The following is a 6,066-nucleotide window of genomic DNA, read 5'->3' on the forward strand; positions in this document are numbered from 1 at the left end:
CTTTTCTACATTTTTTTCCTTAACCTAGTCTGCCCAAGATGGAGCTCAGGGTTTCCTTCTCACCCTCCCTTCCCAGCCACCAGAGTCGCACCTCACAGTCCTTCTTTCCCCACCTTCTCACCTGTCATGATGCTTTGTCCCCAGAAACATGAGACAAAGAAAATTAAAAGTCTTGCTGACATGGAGAAAGAGAATGGCCAAGAACATTGGGGACCAAAGTGTCACTGAGAAGAGGATTAAAAATATCGGAACTGGGCTGGAGATGTGGCTCAGTTGAGGAAGTGCTAGCCTTGTGACGGAGAGGGCCTAAGTTCCACACCCAGATGCAGTGTGAAATGCTGAGTGTGGTTGGTCCTGTGTTTGTTTGTCATCCGGCATGAAGGAGGCGCCCTGGGGCTCTTTGGCCAGCCTATTTAGACTGATGCAAACTTGAGTTGAAGAATTATAGGTGCCAACATAGAAACGTGGGATACAAAGATGAAGGCAAGTGGCGAAACCAAAGAGTATGGAAGGTATCTCTGAGGCACATAGCATTTGCTTGAGGTCATCATTAACACAAACATTATACATAGAACAACATGGTTCCTATGTAAAATGAATTGCTGGGTGCTCTTCTTGCCTGGGCATCCATTAGACAGCTGAGGACTGTTTGCCTTTACCCAGAGGCTAGGTTATCCTAACTTTCATAAAAATAGTTTTTAAATGTATTTTACGTGTGTGAGTGTTTTGCCTGCATAGATGCCTGCTACTGCATGCACAAGGTCTGGGGAAGCCTAGAAAAGGCATTGGGAGTGGAGTTACAGATGTATGGGCTGCCATGTGGGTGTTGAACTCAACCTTAGTGCGCTGGAAAAACAGCCAGTGTTCTTGACTGCTGAGCCAGCTCTCCAGCCTCCTGGTCACTTTTTACTGAGATATTAAGATCTGTTTCCTGGTAGATTTTAATCAGAGCAGGCTGTCATTCTAAAGTTTGGGTAGAGATCTCTTACTGCCATTTCAATCTTAGCTTTCCCCATTTTGCCTGTGGTTTAATAAATTCTGTAAAGATTATGAGTTTTTGTTCCCCTTTTCTTTGCCAAGCTAGTCTTGGTGATTCATTTCATCAATATACAACTTTTTTTTAATGTTATTTGATTCTGGCTGGGAAATTTCAGCAGGCCGGTCCTGACCAAAGTCTCTTCTTGGTCAGTATTTAATATTTAGTAAATGCTTGCTTTAAACTTGGCTCAAAAATGTTATTGTTCCCCTCAGTGTAGAAAGAGAAACAGTGATCTACTTGTTTAGCAAAAGCTCTGAGCATGAAGCCATTTTATTAACTACAGTGCTGAGACTTGAAACACCAGCACTGGGAAAGCCTTACATGGATTTGAGCAATGGAGGCACCCATTTAAATTAACAATCTACAAAGAGCACCCTGGAGACATGGGGAGAATTAGCTGAAGATGGGCAAGCCATGTGAGAGACCAGGAAACAACCGTAATATCCCAGAGAAGTACCAAGGACCCCAGTAAGGACGGAACCAGCCAGCATTGATCTAAGGGGAAAAGCAGCTGAAGTCATTGAGAAGGAGGAGTGGGTCCTGACTCAAATGGATTTTAATAAATTTAGTTCCTACTCTCCTCTTCTCTCAAATTTGCCTGACTCAGGTTCCAAGAATAATCTGAACTAATACTCCCTGCTTTAAGCGACCACCCGATGACCCTGTAAATATTTATTTCTGTGACCAAGGAATGTTGAGTCCTCTCTGGTCAAAATTCCCCACTCACATTCTTACCTCCCTGTCATCAGAAAAAAATCTCCTCCCACCAAGCTATTCTCTGGGTGATTCCAAATCTATTCATCTTCTTAAAGGGATCCTGGCTTTTTGTCAAAGCCACGGAATTCTCTGCAGTTCTTGTGAATGGTGACCCATTTCCTCTTGCATGTCATGTTCCACCAGGCCTTCAGATTATGTTTGTGGGCCTGGCTCCTTGCTGTCACTTCTAAACCACTCTCTCTTCCTCACTTTTTAAACCCGTTGCTTCTAAGCTTCTCTCACCAGACTGTTTCTCATAGTCAGCATCCTGTTACCATAACAAATATCTGGGACAACCTTATACAGAACAAAGGTCTGTTTTGGCTCACAGTTTCAGAAGTTTCCATCCATAATCTGTTGGCCCCATTGCCTTAGGGCCAGTGGATAAGTGGCTTAGCAATTGACAGAGCCATTTACACAATGATCAAGAAAAGGGCTGGCAGCTCTCTCCTCCCTTGAGGACATGCCTCCAGGGATTTAGAGATCTTCTACCAGGCTCCACCTCTTAAAAACTGCTGCAACCTCCTCTAGAGCCAAACTGGGAAGCCAACCTCTACCATGTGGCCCTCTGGTGGGGGCACTTACGATCGAAACCATGGCAACTTCCCTCCAGACATCCCTGCTGCACTCTTGTCTTTTTCTCTAGGTCATTTTCATGCTTTCTTGAAGACTTTGACACAGGTTTAACGGCATTCTCCCTTTATTTATTTTGCTATTGTTCCTGGTAAGGTTACTACTCATAGATGGTCTAGACACTCCTGTGAGGTTCCCATTCACCAGCCTCTCTATCACCAGCAAGCATTCTCCTACCATTCCACTTCAACCACTTTTCTCTGGATTCTCCTCTCTTGACACGTAAAAGATCTGCACCTCCAGATAATCCTCACTTCAGACTTCCTACTCCTACATTTTCAGTTCTCATCCCATCATAATCCAGATCTAAAAAGTCTGCTTTGCTAAGCATTTTGTTCTTTTGGCCCCACTGCTTTTCGCCGTTTCTCTCCTAAGAACCCCCACTTCTCTCTTGACTACTCCAATTCCATTATCCTTCATTATAATTACTCCTTCAAATATATTCATACTTTTCTAATGCTTCCATTGCATTATCTCCACCTGTGACAAAACACCAAAGCAATTTATAAAAGAAAGAGTTGAATTAGGGGTTCATGGTTCCATAGGATTAGAGAGTCCATGACAATCATGGAGGAGAGCATGGCAACAGGCAGGCAAGGATGGCACTGGAGCAGTAGCTAAGAGCTTACGTTTGACCCACAATAATGAGGCAGAGAGAAAGCTAACTGCGAATGATACGAGCTTTTGAAACTTCAGAGCCTGCTTCCAGGGACATGTTTCCTCCAACAAGGCCACACCATCTTATCCTTCCCAAACAGTTCCAACAACTGGAGACTAAGCATTCTAATATGTGAGCCCATGGGAGGTCATTCTCGCTCAAACCACCCCCCAAACCCATCTAAAAATCTAGAATAGCCTCCCACTTATTGTCTTACCTACCACCCTTTAGAATGCAATATGTCTGAAGAAAACTGTGGTTACACTGCCCCAGATATTAAGCTATCCCTCAGTGCTGCCAATCAATCCTTGTATGTGTTTCTAGTCACTGTCTTCTTTGATTCTCCTAGTCTCTTGTTCTCAAGACCCCATCACCCTCTTTCTACTTTGCTGGCCATGACTCATATTTCTTAAGGAAAAAACACCAGCACTACAGTCAAATGAAGCTCCTTCTCCCTTTAGCTCTCCCCACATACTCTGCTTCTCCTGTGGTGATGGAGAAGGAGCTCACTTTCCTGCCTGATGCCACCATCTTCTCTGTGTCCTGGGTTCCTCTCCCACAACTCCCCATATGATGTTTTCTTATATCTTATGTGCAAGTGTTTCTGTCACCATTGAATTGATCTCATTAGCAAACAAACTGTTAAAACAATTTCCTCCTGCTTATATTATTTTCTCCGAGTATCACCAATTTCCTGCTTCTTTTTACAGCAAAGTGCTAAAGTCTTTGCTTTAACTTTTTGTCTTCGTAGTTAGCACCACCCTTTACCAATTAAGCTATTTTCCACTGTGGCCATATCTGTTTCTAGGTTACTTCCCAACCAGATCACTGTGCCCTGTGAAACATGGTAAGAGCTAACCTAGCTTTGGTCACGATGAAATTCCCTGCCAGAGACAGCTTTGCTGTAATTGGTAGTCCCGCTAGAAACACAGGAGTAAAAGAGAGGCCATAAAAGGATAATGCTGTCACAGAAACAAAAACAAAAACGGGGATGGAGGATACAGGAAAATAACATATATGTCCACTGAATGGAACATATGTTCCTGAAGGGTAATCCAAGGAGATATGACTGAAATATGTTTAGATTACAATTTCTTCCATACTCAAGTAGGTTTGTTTCAATGTATTGAATATTTCTTACTTGCTCATTCATAAATTTTATGAAATATTAAACAAAGATTATAAGAAGTAAACTTTAGAGAAAGGCAAAACAAGTCTGATTTTTATGTTGTGAGTTGGTGACACATGTCAGAAAAAATCTTATTAACACCTTCGGTTACCAATTTCATAAAAAACAACAAACTAAACCTTTAGTGCTGACTTCTGAAGCATACTAAAAACTGGAACACACAGAGAAGATCACCATGATCCCCGCATGAGGATGATATGCATATTTATGAAGTGTTCTATATTAACAACAACTTTTTGATCCAATTGTTGGTAAAGATGCTTGCTATCAAAGCTGACAACCTGAGTTACATACTGGGACTCACAGGATGGAAAGAGAATTGCCTACCATGAGCTGTCCTCTAACCTCCGCATGTACAAAGTGATGCCCACGTTACTCACAGACAGACACAAAGACAGAAACAGACACACATACACACACACACACACACACACACACTGTAATTTTAAACCTTTAAACTTGTTTTCATACTTTTCTACAGACTCAGTATAAGAAATCAAGCACACAAACACATTCTAAAGTATTCAAAAACATGCATTGCCTTAAAAAACAAAAATGGGTCTTCAAAAAAGTTTTGCTCTGTCATTTACTTAGTAGAAGGTTAGTTGTTGATAATCAATTATTTTCCCTTTTCAACTATGTTGAGCAACAACTCTGCTGAGGCCTTAAGAGGCCAACATTTTCAGAACTTCTGCTTGCATTTCTAACACATGTTGAGCTGTTTATGATGGCGACGTTTTTGGACATCAGTTCATTGAAATGCTGCAAGCCGACTTCACAAGCTGGAACTGTAAGCAGCAATGGGTACAAGATACAAATCCAGATCAGATGTGTCTTACTGTGAGTGGGGTGGGCTGCTGGGAAGGCGACATTAGCTAGTGATCTCCTCTCCCTGAAATCTTCAACACTATCTTCCTGACTTGAGGCCTGAAAACTCCAACTTGACCAACAAGAATGGGTAGAAGACAGAGTTTCTTTGGGCTACCCAGAACCTATTCCCCTACTGGTGACAGCGCTCTGATTGTCCTGAAGAAGCATCTCCACAGTTGTCCTTGAAGCAGCTTTAGGATAGACCGATTCTAACCCTACATTTAAAGGTAGTTATGAGACTCAGTCTTGGCTAATGAGAACACTGCACTCCCTGGCCTTAGCAGTTGGTTAGCAATAGACACATAACCCAAAGGGACACAGTATAGGATTGTGGAAGTATGACTCCAAAAAGACAGCATTCCTTCCCCTCACGTGAGCCTGATGGTTGGAGACAGATTTCCTATATCTCACTGAGACTAGCTACCAGCTGCTAGGCTTGCAAAAAGCCATTGAAGCCTCTTGCCTCGATCCTCAAATTCAACCATACATCTCTTTTGGAGTTTTCTAGCTCCCTCAATGATCTCAGATGATTCACTGAACTCCATAAAGCCTGAATGCCAGGCTTTCTCTGCCAGTTCCCTAGGACACCTTTCAGGAGACCCATGCTGCCCTAAGTATATGTGGGGCAGCAAACACTGCTGGCACCCACACAGGTGGAAGAAGGAACGGCTGGAACTTTGTTTTTATTTGGCCTCCTGGAAAGAAGCTGAATGGACATTTGAGTTTTTTCATTGCAATGGTAGGCTGTAAAAACTGCCTATTGCTGCACAAACAGAAAAGTCCTATACACTGTAAAGATGTCCCAGGTGCTGTCATCAACAAAGATCTTTGTTTCCATTCTTGGACATCTTCTGTGGCAACCAACAAATGTCAAAATGAGGAGGAGGATACGGTAGATTATTTCTCTGATTATTGCCTCTC

At 42.5% G+C, this 6,066-nt stretch overlaps 1 pseudogene; it reads left to right on the top strand.

Annotated features, from left to right (window-relative positions):
• Positions 1-4,401: 4,401 nt before the first annotated feature.
• On the top strand, positions 4,402-4,502 carry LOC132646146 (U6 spliceosomal RNA; annotated as a pseudogene).
• Positions 4,503-6,066: the final 1,564 nt, after the last annotated feature.

The sequence above is a fragment of the Meriones unguiculatus genome, chromosome 10, assembly GCF_030254825.1.
Source record: "Meriones unguiculatus strain TT.TT164.6M chromosome 10, Bangor_MerUng_6.1, whole genome shotgun sequence".
Lineage (NCBI taxonomy): Eukaryota > Metazoa > Chordata > Mammalia > Rodentia > Muridae > Meriones > Meriones unguiculatus.